Below are 26,340 nucleotides of genomic sequence, written 5' to 3'. Positions count from 1 at the left end.
TTCTTCCTAAAGATGCTTCATTTGTACTTTATATACAAAAGGGTAAGGATTTTCTTAATAGATAAATAATTGAAGTGAACATTTCAAAAAACTATATCAGCTTTCTATATTTTCATTTGATGAAGCCTCCTTTTCAAGATAAAATAAACAGTAACTGTATCCACTCTAAGCAGTATCGGTGTATTAATATATGCAGTGGGTTTCCTATTCAAAGCCTGAAAGTCCCTCAGTCAATTTACTTATCACCTGGTTATTGAAAACAGAGCATGAATTCTTCCACCTTTCTTCTTTAGTTTGCAGTGCTTTAAAATACTATAGTCGGGCCAGATCAGGAGTAGAAAGAGTATATATAGATAGGTAAGTAGAAAACAGAAATTGGAAACACCAAGAAGGAGCAAGGTTTGATAGTCATTAATAATGTTGGCCTTTGGTCATGTCCCCAAAGAGATAAGAATTACGCTAGTATGTATGACCAGCACTCCTGGGATTGGATTTCAATGGTACTTGTTTTAGGGTGGCAGGAACGGAAGTCCAGAGCTTAGGACTAATTAAACAAGAGTTCATAAACATGGGGACACTTCCTCAAACATGGAGTTTAACATCCTGGCAAAGACTCAGAGTTTGGGACAAGTTCACTGCTGGGGTATCTCTTAGAAACCTGGAGAAAATAATTGTCCACACTGAGTAAAATGGAAATGCCTGGGTTTGCTTAGCATGCAGTATAAGAAGGGATCAAAATGGTTCAGAAAAATGATCTTGCAGGAAGCAACCCACCAGAGGGTTATGTTCTGCAAGAATGCCCAAAGGTTACATTCATTCACCAAAACCCTCAGGCACACATTGGTGAAAGTGATACTGGTACCATTTCATTCAGTGGTAGCTTTCTTCTATAGGCCAGCATTGAAGGTAGGACAGGTGGTCACAGAGCTTGACGTTACAACCATAGAGAAGCTGGGACCCCAAAGCAGTAGAGAGGAGGTGGGAGTTTATAAATTCCAGAAGCCAGGGGACCAGAACTGCTATAGTGACTGGCACATCAGAAAGATCAGCCAGGGTCTTGAGCCACAGGAATTAAGGAGAAGGTTACTAGAACACAGTGTCTTTCAAAGTAAATGAAATTCCCTGGTGGCTTAGTGGTTAGGACTCAGTATTGTTACTACCAGAGCCCAGGTTCAGTCCCTGGCTGGGGAACTAAGATCTCACAAGCTTTGTGGCAAAAAAAAGAACAAATTTATTGGGTAGAAAATAGATTCAAATGGAAGTGTCATGTCTTTTTCTTCTTAAATCACTTATGTTTGCATATTTTCCTTTTTCTTTCATTGGGAATATATTTATTCTGTTGTATTATAAATGTCTTCAAGATTATATATATATATATGTATATATATATCTTATATATGTGGACATATCAGTGTTCTCTCTCTATATCTATCTATCTATCTATCTATAAAATTCTTATATATACAGACATATCAGTGTTCTGTACCAAACTGAGAGAAGCTGATGGTGTAAAGAGAAATCACCATAGTATGTTCATCTCTCTATTAGTCAGTGTATGTTTCTCCACCATTTGTGAGCACCCAAATTTATTCATTCACTCATTCACTTATTCGGTCACTTATATGATGTCTATTGAAGGTCTGTTACGTGCAAGGTTTACTGGAGATACAATAGTGAAGACCACAAAATTTCTGCCCACTTGGCTGTTAATGTTCTGGGATAAAAGGAACAGTAGAGAAATTTTTGTGTAAAGTATCAGTTAGTGATTGTTATTCTGGAGAAAAATTGTGCTAGCGGGATGGGTGGCCAAGGGTTGACAGTGGGGTGTAGCTTTATTTCACTCTCCTCTCTCTGGCCCCATTAAATTATGGTTTTGAAGTGAATAATTTTCATCCTTGTCTGCATAAACTTTTTAAAATTTGTAAGGGAAAGTAGTATTCACAAATTGTATTAATTATGGAATAAAAGATTCCATTATTGTTTGGTAGAGGAAGCATTTGAAGAAATCAGATAAAAACATTTACTTCCCTGTGGACCAGCACTGGGTTACACCAATGTCTTGCACCCTTTTAGATAAATTATAAGGCTTGTGAAAATAGAATTAATTTAAACTTCTATTTGTTCATTATAATAAATGTGTTCAGAGCATCCAGCTCGAAACAGTGATTTCTTCAAAGATGTAGATTTGAATATTCATGGGCAAGCAAGTAAGTCAACCAGACATCCGGGTTCTTGTCTCAGGTTTTGATTTCCATGAAGTGTTTAAACACTGACAGGCTAAATTACTGTCATCACCAGTGAAAGCTGGTGCTACAGCCTTTTTTCTCTCTTAACCGTAGCCAGACAGTGATGGCTGCCACTTTAGTGATAATACGCTAATAATCTCACACACTGTTAAATTCTATCACACTAATAGCCTAATTTAGTCAAAACCAATGCCGCACTGATCTTACAGGAGTTTCCAGTTCAGAGAAGATAGAAATTATCTCCAAAATAGATACAGTCAGTGACTCTTCTCTCTCTTGCACACCAGAGAGCATGTAATGTTTTTCCCCTTGCTATTTGAAAGGTAGTTATCCTGCCCACTAACATATACCTCAGTCTTCACTGGCATTTGCTGCTGCTCTAAAGAAGGCATTTGAAAGCAATTTGAAAAATGACAGTGGGGTTATTTGGAAGACCTGATGTCCCATGGCATTTTTTTTTTTTTTTATCATTCTGCCTTTTCTCAGTAGCTGGGTAAGAATGGTAGTGTGACAGCAAGTTTCCTAACCTTCTGTGACCTGGGATTAATTAGCGTGCCTGGGCCTGTGGAATCATCTAACATGAGCCAAATAGAGAAGAAATGACAGTATAAATTACAGAACATTCAATTTTGAACAGAATTTTTGCTTTGCCAGATGCATTCCATACTGTAAGTTCATTGTTACTTAGAAAAACAAGATTTTAATCTCGAAAAGATAGTGGTTATATATTATGATTAGCTTAGGAATTTTTCTAATAATATTAGAGAAACATAACTTTTTGGTAAGTATTGCTCTTACATCACCAGTAAAGTGATCATATAACAGTGCTGAGTAACTTAAAGTTGCTTGAAAGTCTTATTTCCGATTGGATCAAATGCACTCTGCTGTAGCCATCTGCAGTCAGAGCTATGCTAGGTGATGGGAAAGTCAAGGGAAATGCTGGAGTGCAAAGCATGCTTTAACTAGATGTTGATAACTGTGATCAGACTGCTTGTGCTCTAGTCTAATGTCAGTATAATCCTCAGTTTGTATTTATTAAAATATGATAAGGCAGCAGAATAAGAGGAGGCTAAATTTGAGGGTTCAGTGTTAAGAAATATGCCTATGTTTCAATAGCTTAGAACTGAGAGAAATATGATCAGGGGCACGGGTAAGACTACTGGTGAGTAAGAACTGAAAAAGTATGGCTTGCATGTTGTTCTTTCCGGTTGGCCCTGTAATGAGAGAGCAGATATTCAGCCGATAATATCGCTACTGTCATCCTAGTAATGGGTGCTTTGGGCTACGGCTCTCTGGTTATCTCCAGATGCTTGACTCCATAAAGTGTATTAATGGCATCAACAACTAGGACAAGAATAAATGGGATAAATAAAACTCTACCACCAGAATTGGTACATTGGGGACAACGAAATTAGAACATGGGACAATATGCTTCCAACTTGTAAACCACTCATTGTCTTCATCTGATTGTTTCTGTTTCATTCATATTAAATGCACCTAGAAAACCAGTATTTCACCATAAGGTCAGCCAGAAATTATTGATTAGATTGTCATTGTTGTGTAAGCTATAATTGTTGTTTTTCTTTCTCTGAATAATGGTCTAGGAAATATCAGTTATACACAGATCCTTTACACTAGTTTTGATTTTAGTAGTTTTCTCTGAGTAATTAAAATCTTAGGAAATGTTTTTTCATGGCCATGGAATAAGGAAATGATTTGTAGGCTTCCCTGTTTTTCAGAGTTAAATTTACCCTAAAGCCTTTCTGCAAGAAATTTTAAAACAAGATATCCAAAAGGAACCAAAATACAGAAAATGGAACAAAGGGTTTCTGGTATATACTTCTTTCTTCTGAAGTCTAAGATTAATGATAAGTAGCACAATATTACAGAAAAACAATGTGGAATTATTCCAAGTATTCCAGCCATGTTCAACAACCACTTCTTATTGCCTAAACAAGCACATCATTCTAGTAGTGCTTTTCTCTTCCCTGCATATTTTATTTTTCCTTTCTACTGGCTCATTACCATCAGCAAACTCTTCTATTTCAAAGTCCTTTGACTTCACCTTTACCTCAAGTTTCTGTCCATTCCTCTGTTACTGTTTGTAGCAGAGTTTGTTGAGAGTGTTCACAGTTGCTGATTAAAATGCCTCTTCAAGCTCCCTTTAACGTACTCTAATCAGGCTTTTACCCCAACATGACACCTCTTTTATGAAAGTAACCAGTCACCTCCATGTTATTAAATTCACTGTCAGTTTTCAGTCATAATCTTAATTAGTGAGGAGTTTCTGGAACACTCAGAACTTTTCTTGGCCTTCAAGAGACCACTGCTCAACTGCATGGTGCTTGCTATGTTCTGTTATTCATCTTTTATTAAAGCTCATAAATGTGGTGCTGAGTGAAGGCTACTGTGCCTTACGAGCTTGATTATCCACCAAAACCCAAGACTCCTGATAGAATACCTGATCATCTGTAGATAGTAAAAGTCGGTGTTATGATTACAATTGTCTTTCAGACCTAAGGCTATGTATGTCAAGGGCACTTTGAAGTAAGGAAAAGGAGAGAAAAAAAATCTGTGACGGGTTTTTGCTGAGGGGTATTTGCTGACCCATTCTCAGTATTAAGCAGCAAAACCTCTTTGTCAGAGGTTTTTTGCTAGTTTGTTATTTATGAATGAGAAATTTCAACTCCTGTAGTACTGGCAAAAAAGTTCATAAAGAAAGAAAAATTTGGAGAAGAGTGAGGACTACTAGTTGCTGCCTAATTGTTTACATTAAAGTGAATAAATTTTCTAAAAATGTAAGAAAAAGTAAGGAGTCAAAAATATTAAGGAAAAGAGTAAAAAAGAGAAAAGGATGTTTCTGTACACCAAAAGTTCTGTTGGGTGTTTGGAAAACACAAGCTTCAGTTATGATTCTATTCAGGTGTGGCCGTTAGGCCCTAGCCATCCTCTCAGGCACACAGTGTAGTTGAGAGGTGATCATGGAAAATTACAAAGAGTGCAGAGGAGAGTGCCAATTCCTTAAAAATACTATGATAGCAACTGCCTGATGAATCTTTGCTATGTTTTGTTGTTTCTCAGTCACTCAGTCATGTCCAACTGCTTGAGACCCTGTGGACTGCAGCACGCCAGGCCTCTCTGTCCTTCACCATCTCCTGGAGCTTGCCCAAACTCATGTCCATTGATTTGGTGATGCCATCCAACCATCTCATCCTCTGTCACCCCCGTCTCCTTCTGCCTTCAGTCTTTCCCAGCATTAGGGTCTTTTCTACTGAGTCAGTTCTTTGCATCAGGTGGCCAAAGTATTGGAGCTTCCACAATAATCCTTCCAATGGAATATTCAGGACTGATCTCCTTTAGGATGGACTGGTTGGATCTCCTTGCAGCCCAAGGGACTGTCAAGACTTAACTCCAACACCACAGTTCAAAAGCATCAATTCTTTGGCTCTCACCCTTCTTTATGGGCCAACTGTCACATCCATACATGAAAACTGGAAAAACCATAGCTTTGACTAAACGGACTTTTGTTGGCAAAGTAATGTCTCTGCTTTTCAATATGCTGTCTAAGTTTGTCATAGCTTTTCTTCCAAGGTGCAGGTGTCTTAACTTCATGGCTGCAGTCACCATCTGCAGTGATTTTGGAGCCTCTCAAAATAAAGTCTGTCACTGTTTCCATTGTTTCCCCATCTATTTGCCATGAAGTGATGGGGCCGTATGCCATGATCTTTGTTTTTTGAATGTTGAGTTTTAAGCCAACTTTTTCACTCTCCTCTTTCACTTTCATCAAGAGGCTCTTTAGTTCCTCTTCACTTTCTGCCATTAGAGTGGTGTTATGTGCATATCTGAGGTTATTGATATTTCTCCCGGCAGTCTTGATTCCAGCTTGTAACTCATCCAGCCTGGCATTTCTCATGATGTACTCTGCATTTAAGTTGAAAAAGCAGGGTGACGGTATACAGCCTTGATGTACTCCTTTCCTAGTTTGGAACCAGCTCATTGTTCCATGTCTGTTTCTAACTGTTGTTTCTTGACCTGCATAAAGGTTTCACAGGGGGGGCAGATAAGGTAGTCTGGTATTCCTGTCTCTTTAGGAATTTTCTTCAGTTTGTTGTGATCCACACCATCAAAGACTTTAGTCTAGTCAAGGAAGCAAAAGTAGATCGTTTTTATGGAACTCTCTTGCTTTTTCTATGATACAACACAGGTTGGCAATTTGATCTCTGGTTCCTCTGACTTCCAAATCCAGCTTAAACATCTGGGATTTCTTGGTTCATGTACTGTTGAAGACTAGCTTGGAGAATTTTGAGCATTACTTTGCTAGCATGTGAAATGAGTGCAATTGTATTACAGTTTGAACATTCTCTGGCATTGCCCTTCTTTGGGACTGTAATGAAACCTGACCTTTTCCAGTCCTGTGGTCACTGCTGAGTTTTACAAATTTGCTGGCATACTGAGTGCAGCACTTTCATAGCATCATCTTTTAGGATTTGCAGTAGCTCAGCTGGAATTCCATCATCTTCACTAGCTTTGTTTGTAGTAATGTTTCCTAATGTCCACTTGATTTAACACTCCAAGATGTCTGGCTCTACATGAGTAATCACACCATTGTAGTTATCTGTTATCTTAGATTCTTTAATTAAACGGTCAGAAGACTATTTCATGGTAGACATAACTGAATAAGACTAAACCATTTGAAAGGGGTGATGGTATGAATATATCAAGTTTATTACAGAAAAGGCTGTTTGATTTTATCTTCTATAAACAATGGAATATTCCTGAGGCCCTTGAGATGTTGCTTATGCAAGCAAACAGATTAATTTTATCATGACAAGGAACAAGCCAATCACAATGATGTCTCTGTTCCAAATAATTATACATCTTGTGATAAATGGAGTTCCTTTTGCTTGAGCCCCTTATTTCTACCTCAAGGTTAGAGAGTGGTAGACAAAAAATGACCCTCCACTGACCACATCTGCCATGCATTTGCTTTAATTATGAGAAAAAGGATTAAGCTATTCACAAGAAAAAGGTTGACAAACAGAAAAATAGGAATGTAATGAGAAGCAGAAGAAGAATGAAGTAGATTGGCCACGTTGAGTCAGTTGTTCAGATGATAGAAGAGGAATTAAAGAAGGAATTGGTTTGCTACATTAAAGAAGGCTTTTCCATTACTTGCCTATGGATGGATGTTGTGAAATATTATTTTTAATGTTTTCAGTGGTCATCCCAAAATAAACTTTTTTTAACAGTTTGATTGAGATTCTTATACCATATAATTCATTCAAACTTGTCTTTGTAATTAATATTGCTCAGTATCAAATTTCAGGGTTTATGCCTTAATTCTACTCTTATTTTACATTGTATTAATAAATTCCCCACCACCCATCTTTTATTTAGCTATATAATTTCACATCCCTTTGATTTTAGAATTTTGAAAATATATTTTCGTTAAAAAAATCTTTCGTAGATTTACTATATGACAGTTTTATTTTCTCTCTTAATTCATTCTAATAATTGCTTCGTTTAACTGGATGATTTTAATATACCTATGTTTTAATCCTCCCACGAAAATTTCTTTCAGTTATTTTCTTACTTTTTAGCTGTATAATTCTCTGTAAGTATGTCTTCCCAGCTCCAAAATGTCTCTTGCAAACTCCAAACATTTTTTTTTTCAGATTCTTCCATCTTTCTGCACATAACCAGGAAATTAGCATCTATATACCCACAGAAAAACATATATATTCTTCTTATGACTGTCTAGCATTCCATCATTTTAAAGTATAAAGTTATTTTACATTAAACACCATTTGCCAATGGTTTCTGTTTTCTTTTTTAATTGTTTAATTGCAGTTCTCAATCTTTAAAACAAATTCCTTAAAATTTTAATCTGTTGTATCTCAGCATTCACTTTCAGTAAAACAAAAATCTTAGAAGTTAACAAATTTATATCTTAAATGTTGGCTTCATCTGGCTCCTTGATTCTGTTTCCTAAGTACTCTTTAAGATACAAACCAACAGAGCTTTCCTTTATACCGTATATATGGAATAAAGCTTTTCATTAAAGTTTTGAAAATTAAAGAATCCATTTGTAGACAAACCTGAGCTACATTGATGACATTACTGATGATTGTATTATTTATATTTTGAAAATTTTTGAAGGTTTCTGTTGGTATACCCTCAGAGATCCTGTCTTTCACCATATCTAGTCTCAGTCTACTAACAAGCTAGCAAGCCCTTCAAAGACATAATTTCAATTACAGTGTGTTTTAAGTCCAGAATTCCATTTTTTACCTTAGGATTTCCATCTCTCTGTTTGTCTTGTGCGTTTGTTTCCCCATGCTGCCTACTTTGTCTTTAGTGTATTAATCATAGTTGTTTTAAACACCTGATCTGACAATTCCAACACTCCTGCCATGCCTGGTTGTGATGCTTACTGGGTCTTTTCAAATTGAGTTTTTTTGCCGTTTGGTGTGCCTTGTAGTTTTTTTCTTGAGAGCCTTACTTAATGTGTCCAGTGAAAGGGAACAGTTGGATTAGGGCCTCTAGTAGTGTGGGGATATGGAGGGAGGGGAAGCAAGTCTGCAAGTTAATCACTTCATCTTTTAGTTAACCTGTGCCTCTAAACTGTGAACTTCACAAGCATTTCTGTGTTTTTACCCTCCCCTCTTAGGTGGGGCAGGATGGCTGGAGTGGCCTCTATATGGGAGTTTCCCTTCTCCTACATGGAAAGTAAGAGCTGGATGGAGTTGGGTATTTCTTATCCTCCAGGTCAGCTGACTTTGATAATATCCCAAAAGGTTATGCTCTGGTTAACTAGCTCCCCTGAATGCAGGCCTTGAAGCCCTGTGCTGTAGTTAGTACTTCTCCTTTTTCCTTTCTTTTGCCTTTTCTTTTGTTTTAAAGTACTATCTTAGTTTTTATTATTTTGAAATTTTCCAGGCATTCAATATATTAGAAGGAATAGTATAGTGAGCTGTAATTTGTACTGAGTAATCATCATTAATAATTAGCAATATTTGCCAATTTCAGAATGATTCCTTTTCTCTCCCCCTACTGGAAACACAGAGAGAGTTTCTCCGCATACTGTGGGAACCTCGCCAAGTTCCTGGAGGTCCATTTTGTGGGGACCTTCCCGTGGCTGGCGCTCCCTGGAGTTTTTGACCCTCAGAGTCGCCTGCACAGCTCTCGTGGTCTCCAGCAGTGCGTCATCACAGCTCAGCTTTCCCATCCCGGCCCGCCCTGGTGTTTGCTGTCTCCGCTCTGGAAAGGCATGACTCCCTGAGTCCACCAGGCTCTCTTCAGTCTCGGGGGTAGCAGTTTGTTTGCCCAGGGTCGTCCTCTCGTACGGATCCAAAAACAGTCATTGATTTTTCAGCGTTAGTTTTTTTTTGTTTCGTCATTTGGACAGAGTGAGGTTCTCGAAACTCCTTACTTTCAGAACTGGAACATTTTTAAATGAATAGACTGTTTTGGAATACTTTGGGATTTACAGAAAAATTAAACAGAAACTACAGAGGATTTCTATATACCTTTTCCCCCTACCTATAGTTTCCCCCATTACTCGCATCTTGCTTTCTTTCAATGCATTTGTTAAAACTGATGAATCATTATTGACATGATATTATTTCCCAAGGTACATAGTTTACATTGGGGTTCACTCTGTGCATGTTACAGTTCTGTAAGCTTAGACAAATGTGTATTATGTATATACCATTACAGTATTATATAGGATAGATTCACTGCCTTAAAATTCTCTGTGTTCCACTTACTCATCTCTCATGCCCTGCCCACCCTCTGGTCCCCAGCAACCACTGAAATTTTTACTGTCTTCATAGATTTGTCTTTTCCAGAATGTCATTTACTTGGAGTCATAGAGTATGCTGTCTTTTGAGATGGGCTTCTTTTACTTATTAAGCTGGTAGAATTCACCAGTGAAATCCTCTGAAACCGGTTCTTTCTGTTTTGAAAGCTTATTATTGACAATTGTTTTAATAGCGGAAGACCTATTAAGATTATCTTTATCTCGTGTGTGTTTCTTTAGATTATGCCTTTCATCTAAATTATCAAACTTGTCAACAAAAAGTTGTTTAGAACATTCCCTTATTCACCTTTTAATGGCCATGAGCTCAGTAGAACTCAGGCCACTCTCTCACTACTGAGCCTCGTAATTTGTGTCTTCTTTTATAATATTTTTTTTTCCTTCAGTAGACTGACTAGAGGCTTATAAACTTGATTTTATAAGAGACTGAAAAAGTTGTGATTCATGTTTTGCTTGACAAAATGAAACTATCAGCTGAGTTAAAATAGATACAGAAGATATACCTAATGGATTTACTTTTGGAGAAGTTTTGAGGCAGAATGTTGCTACAGCAAGTCATTTGCTTTTTCATATTACTGATGACTACAAGAAGTTTAATTCAGAAAGTCATGTAGCTGTTTGCAATAAGGGTATAACTGAAAGAAAAACAGATATTCTAGAACTTTCACCATGGAGTATTGTGACTTTCTTTTATAAAAACAGATAAGATTGAAAAGTGAACTAGGTAACATTTTTGCCACTTAAGTTATCTTCTTGGGACAAAGAAAACATTAAAGGAGGCATGGTTATAAAATTCGTTGCAAAGATAACCTAAATGGATTGTCCTAAATGGACATCCCAATTCAGGTTTTCTATAAACCAGTAAAACCCAGGAGAACCAGGAAAAATTGAACCAGTTTGTCTGAGATAGAACCATCTTGCAGACATCACATAAGAAGTTAAAAATAAGTGTTATTTTTATAAGTCACTGAGATTTTGAAGTTGGTTTTGCAAAAGAAAAGAAGTTATGTAGTCTAGGGTAAGAGAAAGGGAAGCATTATAACTATGATCTCTCTACAAATATTCTAACTTACTGATATTTTATGTGTGTTTTTTGTTGCTCTTATTATTCAAGAAATTCTTTAATGCTCGTGGCATCTAGTCCTTATAAAAATGTTGAATTAGACCAAATGTAGTATTTTGTCCTCAAAGTTTAAAAGTCTAGAAAATTGAGCTTTGTAGAAATAATTGTACCTTAGAAAGATAATATTACTGCTAGTGTATTTCCTCACACTGTCATTCAGTCCCTTAGTCATGTCTGACTCTTTACGACCACATGGACTGCAACATGCCAGGCTTCCCTGTTCTTCACTATCTCTCAAAGTTTGCTCAAACTCATGTCCATTGAGTCAGTGATGCCATCCAACCATCTCTGTCATCACTTTCTCTTTGTGCCTTCAAGCTTTCCCAGTATCAGGGTCTGTTCCATGAGTTAGCTCTTCTCATCAGGTGGCCAAAGTACTGGAACTTCAGTTTCACCATCAGTCCTACCAATGAATATTCAGGGTTGATTTCTTTTAGGTTTGACTGGTTTGATCTCCTTGCAGTCCAAGGGACTCTCAAGAGTCTTCTCCAACGTGGCAAATTGAAATTCTTCAGCACTCAGTCTTATTTATGATACAGCTCTCACATCCATACATGACTACTGGAAAAACCATAGCTTTGACTAAAGGGACTTTTGCTGCCAAAATGACGTCTTTGCTTTTTAGTATACTGTCTAGGATTGTCACAGCATTTCTTCCGAGGAACAAGCGTCCTTTAATTTCATGGCTGCGGTCACATCCACAGTGATTGTGGAGTGCAAGAAAATGGTGTGTCACTGTTCCCAAACTTTTCCCCATCTATTTGCCGTGAAGTGATGGGGCCATATGCCATGATCTTAGTTTTTTGAATGTCGAGTTTTAAGCCAGGTTTCACTCTCCTCTTTCACCTTCATCAAGAGGCTCTTTAGTTCCTCTTGTTTTCAGTCATTGGGAAGTACCATCTGCATATCTGAGGTTGTTGGTCTTTCTCCTGGCAATCTTGATTTCCACCTTGTGCTTCATGGAGCCTGGCATTTTGCATGATGTACTCTGCGTATGAGACGAATAAGCAGTGTGACAACATACAGCCTCTACATTCTCCTTTCCTAATTTTGAACCAGTCTGTGTGCTATGTCTGGTTCTAACTGTTGCTTCTTGACCGGCATGCAGGTTTCTTAGGAGTCAGGTAAGATATTCTGGTATTCCCATCTCTTTAAGAATTTTCCACTGTTTGTTGTGATCCACACGGTGACACTACTGTATAATTACACTCATCTCACACACTAGCAAAATAATGCTCAAAATTCTTCAAGCCAGTCTTCAACAGTATGTGAACTGTGAACTTCCAGATGTTCAAGCTAGATTTAGAAAAGGCAGAGGAACCAGAGATCAAATTGCCAACATATGTTGGATCATTGAGAAAGCAAGAGAGTTCCAGAAAAACATTTACTTCTGCTTTACTGACTATGCCAAAGCCTTTGACTGTGTGGATCACAACAAACCATGGAAAAAACTTCGAGATGGGAATAGCAGACCACCTGACCTGCCTCCTGAGAAATCTATATCCAGGTCAAGGATATAGAGTTAGAACTGGACATGGAACAACAGACTGGTTCCAAATCAGGAAAGAAGTATTGCAAGGATGTATATTGTCACCCTGCTTATTTAACTTATATGCAGGGTACATCATGTGAAATGCCTGGCTGGATGAAGCACAAACTGGAATCAAGATTTCTGGGAGAAATATCACTAACCTGAGATATGCAGATGACACCACCATTATGGCAGAAAGCGAAGAAGAACTAAAGAGCCTCTTGATGAAAGTTAAAGAGGAGAGTGAAAAAGCTGGCTTAAAACTCAACATTTAGAAAACTAAGGTCATGGCATAGGGTCCATGAAATTAAAAGATGCTTGCTCCTTAGAAGAAAAGCTGTGACTAACTTAGACAGCATATTAAAAAGCAGAAACATCACTTTGCCAACAAAGCAGTGGTTTTTCCAGTAGTCATGTATGGATGTGAGAGTTGGACTATAAAGAAAGCTGAGTGCCAAAGAATTGATGTTTTTGAATTGAGGTGTTGGAGAGGACTCTTGAGAGTCAGAAACTTTGCTTTTCTTTCCCCTGTTACTACATGTACATGGATTAAAGAACAAATTTAAAATTTTCAATTTAACTGTCAAATACATGGTAATAATTTTCACTTTTCTTGCCCAAATAAATTTTTGTTTGCTTTTGTAAAAATGGCACTTATCTATACAGAGGTCAGTCTTAAATTTTATTTGTCTCTGTTCATGGGCACTTGTCTTCTGATTAAGAAATGAAAATGAATAGTCCTTGGGTTCTATATTGACTTTTTCAGAGATTGTCATTGTATATAACATATAGTATGTGTATATATCTGTTAGACAAAAATAAAAACACAGTTCCTGACATGTGTTTTAAGTTATAGAATGATATTCAGTAAAATTTTGATATGTGGAGAGCTACCATTATTAATAAAACTATTTAAAAATTATAAAATTCATTAATTCTGTGGAAAGGAAATTTTTACACTGATTTATATTCATGAAATTTGATTTCATGATTTACTAAAACTTTTACAACTGTCAATGAAGAAATGTCTTCAGGCTAATTAATGTCAAAATTTGGAAATGTGTAGTCTCTGCTGTGAATACTGATATTTCTGGTTAAGAATAGCAAAATGCAGACCTTGGTAAGAATTTAGGAGGCAATTCTAATTGTCTTGTGAAATGTCTATCTTTAGTTGAAACTTGTAGTTAAATGTCCAGAGCTGCCCCATTGCTATTTAAATCCATTTACAAATTACTGTACCGTGGCTCCACTCTAAGACAAGATGGTCTATCTGTCACTCTGTATTCAAGAAGATAATGAGTATGGTTGGGTCCTCAGAGATTTGACTTAATGCAATCTCAGGAATATTTATGCATTCACTAGCAGTATTAGACATCTGTATAGATAGATATTCAAGTCAATAACTGTATTTCAAATTGTGTTTGTATAAACATTTTCACATTAAAGTTTGATATTATTTGAGCTATTAAAATTATATACAACTCTGCAGATCAAATTTTTTCTTGGCTGCTACCGAGTTTTTCAGGATTTTTCTAAACCATTATGATCTCTAAATCCTCCTCACATGACTTTTGTTGTTTGGTCCATATCTTTATATTTAATTCTTTAAAAAAAAAATCTTGTTCTTTTGTACCTTGGATTCAGGAATGACTAGTTTTCCCTTACATTTTACTTTAATTAAATTCAAAACTCCTATATTGAGCTAGGAACTGTGTTTGACTCTGATGACTAGGCCGATGTGGCCCTATAAGAATTTCCCTTGAAAGGAATAGACAACAGTTATGAAAACAATTATTTATTGTAGTAATGGTTTAACAGAGTTAATTTTTGATTTATGTGGAAAAGGATGGTGCTACTAACTCTATGTAAGAAAGTATTCAATATTTTTATTTATGTGCGACCAATAACCATCTGATTGTCCCATAGAGTTGTAATCTATAAATCTATATAACACTTTCATTGCAAGTTAAATTGTTTCCTTATTTTCTTTCTTCAAGCATTCAACAATTTTAGCTGTATCATTTGATTTCTTAAGCAATTTTACTAAGAAGAGTATAGTATGTATTATTTAGCAAGTGGGTTAATAGCTATTATAGTCATTTTCATTTGAGGCCAGGAGTATGAAATCATTAACTTCATCTGTTATTAAGGTTCTGAGTTATAGATAAATTAGGAAACACCACATAAATTATTGCCAAAGGTTTTATTTACATGTGTGTATAGATATGTGTAGGGTATATGAGTGTGTGTGTGTATGTGTGTATGCAGAAGAAAATGAGATTAAGAACCTTAAATTTTTTTTCTTACCTTTTTGTTTTTGTTAATCATCTTAATATCCTTTTTAAAAATCAGCTTGGTTCCTATTTTTTGGATTTTTTTGAGTTGTACAGATTTTAGATGTACCGTTTGGTCAGTTTTGACAATGGATTAACTCAGTGAAATCCATGTAACTTTAAGAACATAGAACATTGCCTTTACTCAAGAAAGATTCCTCTTGCCCTTTTCCAATTTATTCTTCCCTGCTCTAAAAGCAAACAAATCTGATTGCTAGCACCGTAGGTTATTTTTATTTATTACTTTTTCTAGAACTTCATATGAAGGGAATCATAGGGTGTATACTGTTTTATAATTGAATTTTTCTCAAGTTAATGTTTTTATATTTATCCATGTATATGCATATATCATTAGTTGGCAACTTTTAATAAATCTTTTTTTAAATTATACGGTGATTGCAAACTTTTTCCATTGTCCTATTGATGGATACTTGGACTGTGTCCAGTTTTCACTATCATGAACTAACTTTGTTTAAATACTGCCTCACAAGCCTTTTTGGAGACATGTATTTTCATATTACTGGAGTAAAATTGATGAGTCATAGGTAAAGGTACTTAACCATATTTTAAGATACTGCCTAACAGTTTTCCAAAGTACTTGCAAATTTTACATTCCCCCAAACCATATATAAGACCAATTTCTCCACATTCTCTGTAATATTTGGTGTTGTTAATCTTTTTCTTCTTAGCCACTATAGTGATTGTAAGTGTTAACTCTTGGTAACTTGCATTTCTCCAGTGATTAATAATGTTGAGCAAGTTTTATGCTTATTAATAATCTATATATATGTTTATTCATGAAACTTCCATTTAAGGCTTTACCCATGTTATATTAGATTGTTTATTTTTATTATTGAGCTTGAAGAGTTGTATACTCTAGAATCAAGTTCCTATTTAATATGTATATTACAGGTATTTTCTCCATATTCTGAAATGCTTGTGTATTTAATGATGGATTTTGATGTTCAGAAATTTTTAATATTGATAAAATAAAATTTATCAGTATCTTCTGAAAATTTTTTTCTCATGTGGCATTTTTATGGAAACTTTATCCCAAATTTACAAAGCTACTTTCTGTGTTTTTTATAGAAGTTTTCAAGTTATGGTTTTATATTTAGCACTATGATTCATTTTCAATTAACTTTTATATATGGTATACAATAGAGGTCAAAGCTTTTTATCACATTTTTAAAACTAGGTAAATATATAATTGTCTCAGTACCATTTATCAAGGGATTATTTTTTTCTTTAGTGAATTTCTTTGGCAATCTCATTGAAAATTAACTGTTTATGTGTTGGTATATGGCTTTACACTTGTTAAATATTAATCTATGTGTTTATTCTTTACTGAAACCATGCTATCTTTATTATGATATCTATAATCAAGTATGGAAACCAGATCCTTACAGGTCTCCAATTTTATCCTTATTTTCAAGATCATTTGATTCTTATAGGTCATTTGGATTTCAAATAAAATTTTAGCATCATATTGTCAAAATCTATTCCAAGACCTATTAATAGATTTTTTAATTGATTAAGTATTGACAAGCAGGACTCCAAAGACAAATTTGACCACAGTTTTTATAATTAAACGTTTATCAAAATAAGACTATGCTCATTCATTTACACATTCCATGTTTTTGTGCTAACGCATGCTATGATATGTTGAATAATTGTGACAGAGATCATATGACTTGCAGAGGTTAAAATATTTGTTATTCCTCTTCAGAATAAAAGAATTATTGATTCTTGTTCTACATTAATCTAGAAAGAATATATATTTTAAATTTTGAGTTTTCAAGTCCAAGAATATTTTATTTACACAGAATAACTTTTTGTTTGAATGACTTTTGTTAAATTTAACCATAAATGTATATATGTTTTTGATATTATAGCATTATATGTGTTAAATTTCATTTTCTAGATATTCATATTTAGAAGTTCAAGTTAATTTTATACTTTGTGTATTTGTGATATTACTAAATTCACATATTAGAGCTGGTTTTCTTTTTTTGTCTGTGGCCTTTTTTTATATAGGCTTCTTAAAATTTCTGAGTAACTTAAGTCATCAAAAATAAAGGTACTTCTACTTTTCTTCCAATCTATGCATCTTTTATTTCTTTCTTCATGGTGTCAATATTTATTAATTTTTAAATTTTTTAATTGGTGGAAAATTGCTTTGCAGTGTTGTATTGGTTTCTGCCATACAAAAGTGATGAATCAGTCGTAATTATATATATATATGTCTTCTCTCGCGCGTGCCTTCCTCCCCTCCCCCATTCTATCCCACTAGGTCATCACAGAGCACTAGGCTGGGCCCCCTGTGTATACAGCAACTTCCCACTGTTTTACACATCATAGTGCACATATCTCCATACTGCTTTCTCAGTTCATCCTGCCTTTACCTTCCCCTGCTGTGTCTACAGTCCATTCTCTGCTACTTTTATCAGTATCGTTTTTTCTAGATTCCATATGTATGTGTTAATGTGAGATTCTTGTTTTTCTCTATGTGACTTATTTCAGTCTATATAAGAGACTCTAGGTTAATTACAACTGACTCATTCATTCCTTTTTATGGCTGAGTAATATTTCATTATACATATGTACCACGCTTCTTTATCCATTCGTCTGTTGATGAACATCTAGGTTGCAGCCATGTCCTGGCTATTGTAAGTATTGCTGCAGTGAATATTGGGACACATGTGTATTTTAAAATTTTGGGTTTTTTTTTTATTAACTTTCTTTTTTTTTCTTCCCCATTTATTTTTATTAGTTGGAGGCTAATTGTTGGATTATATGGTTGATATTTTTTCCTAGTTTTTTAAGGAATCTCCATACTATTTTCCATATTGGCTGTATCAGTTTGCATTTCCACCAGCAGTGTAGGAGGGTTCCCTTTTCTTCACATCCTCTCCAGCATTTATTGTTTGTAAATTTTTTGATGATGGCTATTCTGACTGGTTTGAAGTGATATCTCACTGTAGTTTCCATTTGCATTTCTCTAATAGTGAGTGATGTTGAGCACCTTTCCATGTGTTTATTGGCTATCTATATGTCATTTCTCTAGAAATGTCTATTTAGGCCTTCTGCCCATTCTTTTGATTGAGTTATTTTTTATATTAAGCTATATGAACTGTTTGTATATTTTGGAAATTAATCCCTTCTTAGTTACATTGTTTGCAAGTATTTTCTTCCATTCTGAGGGTTGTCTTTTCATCTAGTTTATAGATTCCTTTGCTTTGCAAAAGCTTTTAAGTTTTATTAGGCCCAATTTATTTTTATTTTTATTTCCATTAATCTCAGAAGTGGCTCAGAGAGAATCTTACTGCCTTTTATGTCAAACAGTGTACTGTGTATGTTTTCTTCTAAAAACTTTATAGTTTCTGGCCTTACATTTAAGTCTTTAATCCCTTTTGAGTTTATTTTTGTGTATGGGGTTAGGAAGTATTCTAATCTCACTCTTTTACATGTAGTTGTCCAGTTTTTCCAGCACCACTTACTGAAGAGGATGTCTTTTCTCCATTGTATAGTTTTGCCTCCTTTGTTGAAGATGAGGTGCCCATAGGTGTGTGGGTTTATCTCTGGGCTTTCTATCTTGTTTCCTTAGTCTGTGGACAGTACTATATTGTCTTAATGATTGTGGCTTTATAGTATAGTCTGAAATCAGGGAGGTTGATTTCCTCCAGCTCCGTTTTCTTTCTCAGGATTACTTTGACTATTTGGGATATTTTGTGTTTCCATACAAATTGTGATTTTTGCAAATCTATTTCTGTGAAAAGTGCCACTTGTAATTTAATAAAAATTACACTGAGTCTGTAGATTGCCTTGAGTTGTATAGACATTTTGACAATATTGATTCTTCTAGCTCCAGGAATTGGTGATGGACAGGGAAGCCTGGAGTGCTGCAGTCCATGGGGTCACAAAATCAGATATGACTGAGCAACTGAACTGAACTGATCCAAGAACATGGCATTTATCTCTCCATCTGTGTTGTCCTTGATTTCTTTCTCCAGTGTCTTATAGTTTCCTGAATTCAAAAAACTTTTTGTTTCTTGAGATAGGTTTATTCTTAGATATTTTATTATTTTGCAATGATGAGTGGGATTATTTCCTTAATTTTTCTTTCTAATTTTTCATTGTTATTATATAGGAATGCAAGGGATTTCTGCATATCAATTTCATATCTTGTGACTTTGCTAAATATTTTGATATGCTCTAGTAGATTTTTGGTGGCATTTTTAGGATATTCTATGTATAATATATGTCATCTGCAAACAGTGAGAACTTCACTTCTTCTTTTACAACCTGGATTCCTTTTCTTTTTCTGCTCTGTTGTCGTGGCTAGGACTTCCAAATCTGTATTGGATAATAGTGGTGAGAGTGGACACCCTTGTCTTGTTCCTAATCTTAGAAGTGCTTTCATTTTTCACCATTGAAAATAATGTTTGCTGAGGGTTTGTCTTATATGGTCTTTATTATGTTGAGGTCTGTTCCTTCTGTGCTGATTTTCTGTAGAACTTTTTTTTTTTGGTATGTATGTATCGTAAATGGGTGTTGAATTTTGTTGAAAGCTTTCTCTGTGTATATTGAATGATCAGATGGATTTTACCTTTTGATTTGTTAATATGGTATATCTCATTAATTGATTTGCTTATTTTGAAGAATCTTAGCATCCCTGGGATAAACCCCACTTAATCATGGTGTATAATTCTTTTAATGTGTTGTTCAATTCTGTTTGCTAGAATTGAGGATTTTTGCATCTGTGTTAATCAGTGATATTGGCCTATGCTTTTCTTTGTGTGTGTGTGTGTGTGTGTATGTGTGTGTGTGTGTGTGATGTCTTTGTCTGGATTTGGTATAAGGGTGATGGTGGCCTCGTAGACTGAGTTTGGGAGTTTTCCTCCTTCTGCAGTGTTTTGAAACAGTTTGAGCAGGATAGGTGTTAGCTCTTCTCTAAATGTTTGATACTATTTGCCTGTGAAGTCCTCTAGTCCTGGGTCTTTGTTGGAATATTTTGTTCACTGTTTAAATTTCAGTGCTTGTGATTTATCTCTTACTTTCTAATTCTCTCTGGTTCAGTCTTGAAAAGTTTTGCTTTTCTAGGAATTTGTCCATTCCTTCCAGGTTGTGCTTTTTATTGGCATATATAATTACTCACAGTAGTCTCTTGTGATGATTTTTATTTCTGCATTGTCTGATGTAACTTTTTCATTTCTAATTTTGATTTGAGTCTTCTTTCTTATTGATCAGTCTGGCTAATGGCTTATAAATTTTGTGTATCTTCTCAAAGAACCAGCTTTTATTTATGTAATTTTTTTTATCTTTGCTGTTGTCTCCTTCATTTCTTTTTATTTCCTCTCTGATCTTTATGATTTCTTTCCTTCTACTAACTTTGAGGCTTTTTGTTCTTCTTTTCCTAGTAGCTCTAGGTATAAGATTAGGTTGTTTATTTGACATTTTTCCCATTTCTTTGTTTTTTGAGTTATATTGTATTGCTATAAACTTCCCTCTTAGCACTGCTTTTACTGCATCCTGTAGGTTTTGAATTGTCGTGTTTTCATCATCATTTGTTTCTAGGTATTTTTTGACTTCCCCTTTGAATTCAGTTCTGAATATTCATTGGAAGGACTGATGTTGAAGCTGAAACTCCAGTACTTTGGCCACCTGATGAAAAGAACCAACTCACTGGAAAAGACCCTAATGCTGGGAAAGATTGAAGGTGGAAGGAAAAGGGGATGACAGAGGATGAGATGGTTGGATGGCATCACCAACATGATGGACATGAGTTTGAGTAGGCTCTGGGAGTTAGTGATGGCCGGGGGGCCTGGCATGCTACAGTCCATGAGGTCACAGAGTTGGACACAGCTGAGCGACTGAACTGAACTGAACTTGGTTGCTTCAGCAACCTCTAGGCTGTTTAGAAATAATGTGTTTGTGTTTTTTGCAATTTTATTTTTCCTGTAGTTGATATCAAATCCTACAGCCTTGTGGTCAGAAAAAAATGCTTGATAAAGCTGCAGTTTCCTTAAGTTTACCAAGGCTTAATTTGTGACCCAAGATGTTATCTATACTGAAGAATGTTCCATGTGCACTTGAGAGAAAAATGTCTTTTGCTGTTTTTGGATGTAATGTCCTATAGTTATCATTAGGTCTGTCTTGTCCATTTAAGGCTTTTGTTTACTTTTTAATTTTCTCTCCAGATGATCTGTCCATTGGTATGAGTGGAGTGTTAAAGTTTCCCACTATTATTGTGTTACTTTTGACTTCTCCTTCTATGGTTGATAGCATTTGCCTTATGTATCGAGGTGCTCTTATGTAGGGTATATATATATTTATAATTGTTAAATCTTCTTGGATTAATCCCTTGATCATTATGTAGTGTTCTTCCTTGTCTCTTGTAATGGTTTTTATTTTAAAGTCTGTGTTATCTGATATGTGTATTGCTACTTTTGCTTTAATTTCCATTTGCAAGGAATGTCTTTTTCTAGCGCCTCACTTTCAGTCTGTATGTGTCCCTTGGTCTGAGATGTGTCTCTTATAGAAGGCATACATAGGGTCTGGTTTTTGTATCCATTTAGCCAGTCTGTCGTTTGTTTGGAATATTTAATCCATTTACATTTAAGGTAATTATTGATAGGTATGATCTTATTCCAATTTACTTTGTTGATTTGGGTTTTTGTAGGTCTGTTCTTTGCTTTGTGTTTCCTATCTAGAGAAATTCCTTTAGGCTTTGTTTTATAACTGGTTTGGTGTTGCTGAATTCTCTTAACTTTGGCTTATCTATAAAGCTTTTGATTTCTATTTCAAATCTGAATGAAATTTTTTCAGGTAATCTTTGTTTTTTTAGTCTTTTAAATTAATTTATTTATTTTAATTGGAGGCTAATTACTTTACAATATTGTACTAGTTTGTGCCATACATTGACATTAATCAGCCATGGGTGTACATGTGTTCCCCATCCTGAACCGCCCTCCCACCTCCCTCCCTATCCCATCCCTCATCATCCCAGTGCACCAGCCCTGAGCACCCTGTCTCATGCATCAAACCTTGACTGGTGATCCGTTTCACACTTGATAATATACATGTTTCAATGCTATTCTCTCTGATCATCCCACCCTTGCCTTCTCCCACAGAGTCCAAAAGTCTGTTCTTTACATCTGTGTCCCTTTTGCTGTCTTGCATATAGGGTCATTGTTACCATCTTCTCAATTACATATATATGTGTTAGTATACTGTATTGGTGTTTTTCTGACTGACTTCACTCTGTGTAATGGGCTCCAGTTTCATCCACCTCATTAGAACTGATTCAAATACATCTTTTTAATGGCTGAGTAATATTCCATTGTGTATATGTACCACAGCTTTCTTATCCATTCATCTGCCGATGGACATCTAGGTTGCTTCCATGTCCTGGCTATTATAAACAGTTCTGCAATGAACATTGGGATACATGTGTTTCTTTCAATTCTGGTTTCCTCGGCGTGTATGCACAGCAGTGGGATTGCTGGGTCATATGGCAGTTCTATTTCCAGGTTTTTGAGGAATCTCTACACTGTTCTCCACAGTGGTTGTACTAGTTTGCATTCCCACCAACAGTGTAAGAGGGTTCCCTTTTCTCCACACCCTCTCCAGCATTTATTGTTTGTAGACATTTTGATAGCAGCCATTCTGACCGGTGTGAGATGATTGTAGGTTTTTCCTTTCATCACTTTAAGTATATCCTGCCAGTCACTTATGGCCTGCAGAGTTTCTGCCGAAAGACTAGCTGTTAACCTTATGGGGATTTCCTTGTGTGTTTTTTGTTTCTTTTTCCCATGCTGCTGTTAATATTTTTTTTTCTTTGTGTTTAATTTTTATTAGTTTGATTAATATGTGTCTTGACATGATTCTCTTTGGTTTTATCTTGTATGGGACTGTCTGGGCTTCCTGAACTTGGGTGGCTATTTTCTTTCCAATCTTAGGAATGTTTTCAACTATAATCTCCTCAAATATTTTCTCATGCTCTTTCTTTTTCTCTTCTTCCCCTTGGACCACTATAATTTGAATGTTGGTGTGTTTAATGTCTGTTCCAGCGGTCTCTGAGACTGCCCTCGTTTCTTTCCATTCTTTTTTCTTTAATCTGCCCTGCTTCAGGTTATTTCTACCATTTTATCTTCCAGCTCACTTATCCATTCTTCTGCCTCAGTTATTCTGCTATTGGTTCCCTCTCATGTATTTTTTATTTCAGATATTATGTTGTTCATTATTGATTGTTCTTTATTTCTTCTAGGTCCTTGTTAAATATTTCTTGTATCTTGTGAATCCATGCTTCCATTCTGTATATCTCTGCCTCCATTTTATTTCTGAGGTTTTGGATCATCTCTTTTTTTTTTTTTTGGATCATCTTTATGAGCATTACTCTGAATTCTTTTTTCAGGTAGACTGCCTATTTACTCATTTATTTGGTCTGGAGGATTTTCCCCTAAGCTCCTTCATCTGTTGCATGTTTCTCTGTCTTTTCATTCTGTTTAATTTACTGTGGTTGGGATCTCTTTTCCACAGACTGCAAGGTTGTAGCTCCTCTTACTTATAGAATCTGCTCCCAGGGGTGAGGTTGGCCAGTGCCTTGTGATGGTTTCCTGGTCTGCAAGTAGTGATGTCTGTATCATGATGGGTGGAGCTGGATCTTGTATCTATAAAAGGCAGTGTTGTGTCTACTGGTGTGTTATGGGGTATCTGTGAGCTTTGGATGACTTTGGGCAGGGTTGTGTTCCTATTTTGATAGTTGTTTGGGATGTGGTGTCTGGCATTGTAATTTGGCCTTTGAGTGGGGCCAGGTCTTAGTGTTGAGATGGAGAGCTCTTGCTCATTAATATTCCGTGGGGTTGAGAATTCTCTGGTGATCCCTTTTCCTGGACTCAGGTCTCCCACCTCAGAGGTTCAGGCCTGATGCCTTGCTGAAGCACCAAGACTTCACAAGCCACACAGCACAGAAGGGAAAAATACAATAAGAAATATAAACAAACAAACAAAAAATAATAGAAAAGCCCCAAGACAAAAAAGCAACATTAATCAAGACAGGAATGCAAGAAGAAGCTCACAGACTCACACTCACAAAAAGAAAAAAAAAAGAAAGGGAGGAAACAAAAAAGAGAAGAAGGAAAACAATAAACAAAGCCATAAATGAAAACAAACACTAAAAACTAGAGTAGCAAAAAGATAAAACAGAAACATGGGGAAAAATGAAGTACAATGAAAAGATATTGTAGAAATAGAAAAAAGGAAAATGAGTTTATTTAAAAATAAAATAAAAGCATTAAAAAAGGGAAAAGCAAAAATTAAAAAGAATTACTAAAAAAGGAATAGGAATAGAACAAAACAAACAAAAAATATAGAAAGAATAGTAGTACTAAGAAAAATACTATCCTCTGACATCAATTATCCTCACCAGATGGTGAGCTTCAGTCAATCTGCCTACCCAGAAAGTCCTCCACTCTTTTTGGAAAGTCTCTGGACCTACTGGGGGCACTGTGGGGTTAGCCCCAACTCCAATCTGGCATTACTCCAGTTTGTACTTGCTTTCAAAGTCCACAATTGGCTCCAAAGTCCACAGTATCTAGCTAATTGTGAGCATTCAATCTCATGTACCGGCTGCTCAAAAGGTGCATTCCCTTCCTTTTCTCTGGTTGCAGGCCCTAGTGTTTCTCTGGTTTTGGCCCCACCTCTGCTTGTAGGCTGCCCTGCAACATCTGTTACCTGTGCAAACAAGAGGGAGCGAAGGCTAAGGGTTATTAGGGCTAACTTGCTCAGTTGGGTTGGGGAGAGCGTGAGGTACGGCACCCACAGTTAGGTTCTGTGGGGAGTGCCTGCAGTGGGGGGGACCTTTTAGAGACCTGCTGGAAGTTGCTACAGTCTGCAGCAGGTTGTGCACTCTCCCAGAGAAATGGCCCTATGTCATGGGTCTCTTGGAAGAGCTAAGCTGCATAGGCTCCCAGGAAGTTTTGGGTAGTGACCTGCGCCTGTTCACTGCTTGGCCATGGTTCCTGCAGCCATCACACCTGCTTCTGGGATTTCAGACCCCAGCCTTGTCTCGCCCCCCACCTCTGGCACTTGTGCCAGCCTCAGTGGTGACAGGTCTACGGGCGTGTCCACCCCTGGGTTCACAGGCAGCGGCTGGCTAGTCCCAGCTATGGTAGTCATGAAGGTGGGGTCTGAGAACATATAGAGTGAGAGGTCCACAGAGTTAGGGTCTCTCGCTTCTCTGGCAGGCCTAGGCTTTTCCTTGGACTTTCGTGGCCGTGTTGTACTGACTTCCTCAGAGTATCTTCAAGGCAGAAGATACTTTTATCTTCTTTATGTGGGGGTTAACTTGCCTTTTCTTAAGTCGGAGGTTTTCCGCCAGCATTCAGTAGATGCTCCATAGGAGTTATTCCACATGCAGCTGTGTTTTTGATGTATCTTTGAGAAGAAAGATGTTCTCCACATCTTATTCTGCCACCATCTTCCACCAGGTTCTCATCTTTTATATCTTATTCTTGCTTCATTGTACTCATTATGACCTTCAGTACAATATTGAATAATGCTGGTAAGACCTGAGTGCCTTGTCTTCCTCCTGATCATAGGGGAATGTGGTCCATATTTTTCCATTAAATATGATATTAGTTGTAGGACTTTTTACTTTAATTTTGTTTTTTGGCCTTAATTTGTCAGGCTGAAAATAAAACAGTGCTATTCCTACTTAGAAGTTTTACCATGAATGGGTGTTGAATTTTCTCAAATGTCTTTTCTGCATCTTTTACAGTTATCATATAATTTTCCTCCTTCTGTGTTATTCTTCATCTAGCTTCTTGCTGTCAAAGTTCTTATCATTCATTTTATGTCTTTTTCCTTCTCTATTATTGCATATAATAATATAAATCTAAGCACTGATCAGCTATAAGCAAATTTTAACAAGTTGTGTTTTCATCATTTAACTTAATTTCTTTTTTATTTGAGATGTTTTCTTGACTCATGATCTACTAGATGTGGTTGTGTAATCTTAAAGCATGTGTAGAGTCTCTGGATATATTACTGTTCATGACTTATAATTTAATACCATCATAGTTCAAAATTATACTCTGTGTGATATCCATCCTAAAAAAAAAATTGTGACTTGTATTATGGCCCAGCACATGCTTTATGTCATTGAGTGTTTCATTATGTTTGAGGAGAATTATGTTTTTGCCAGTATCGGGTATGTCATTATAAAATAAGTCAAATTCTTTGGCAGAGTTAAATCTTCTATACATTGAATAGTTTTTTTTGCCTTA

The sequence above is a fragment of the Muntiacus reevesi genome, chromosome 6, assembly GCF_963930625.1.
Source record: "Muntiacus reevesi chromosome 6, mMunRee1.1, whole genome shotgun sequence".
Taxonomy (NCBI): Eukaryota; Metazoa; Chordata; class Mammalia; order Artiodactyla; family Cervidae; genus Muntiacus; species Muntiacus reevesi.
Note: the sequence above shows the minus strand (reverse complement) of the source record.